Source organism: Atheta coriaria, unplaced genomic scaffold, assembly GCF_025399875.1.
Source record: "Atheta coriaria isolate IRGN ID8LTWV9N9 unplaced genomic scaffold, Caltech_Dcor_3.1 hic_scaffold_9_pilon, whole genome shotgun sequence".
In the NCBI taxonomy this organism is placed as follows: Eukaryota; Metazoa; Arthropoda; class Insecta; order Coleoptera; family Staphylinidae; genus Dalotia; species Dalotia coriaria.
The window spans coordinates 3,787,025-3,787,768 of record NW_027045451.1 but is presented as its reverse complement, the minus strand read 5'-3'; positions in this window follow the sequence as shown (position 1 = coordinate 3,787,768).

Genomic DNA, 744 nt, shown 5'->3' with positions numbered 1-744 from the left:
AACACTTACATTTTTATATATTGTGAAGAAATATGCCCACACATGCCCATTGCGAATATTTTGCCGATGGCCGAAAGAATACCCGACGATTAATCCAATTAAAACCTCAAAACGCGTGGCGATTAGAGAGACACGCGCGCGGACCACGCGGTGAAACAACTGTCGTGTGCGCTGCGCGTAGCCGGGTACAAGGCAGGTATGCAGCGATATCACGAGTCCGAAACTAAAAATTTACAATCTTGAAATGCACATACACGAAATTTACTTTTACTTTCAATATTTCTCTGCATACGAAAAGAATTTATGGGCTTTGGGATGTAATAAGATTGAGTTTTCGTAAAAATTTAGTGTATACCTTAGTTAATTAAATAATTGGCGTTTTTGTAAAGGTTACTCACACTTTATATGTATGTAGGACAGTAAAATACCACTTATTTCCATTTTAGTGCAACAGTGATACATTAACACTACACATCGTAAAATTGAAATAAATAATTATATAAGTTATTATATTAATTTACTAATACCATTACAATACTTATTACCATTTCAGTGTTACAGTGTCATAATTTTAACCACAATATCTCGTAAACTAAAAGAGATAATTTAGATCGCATCGCAGCGTCTTAATCTACGGACTATTCTCTATCAGATAGGATAGTTAAAACGGAAATCTGAGAGATGAAATTTTCATTCTTAAGAAAAAATTGCCAAGGGGGGTGCTTGATACTTTTTTTCGACGAT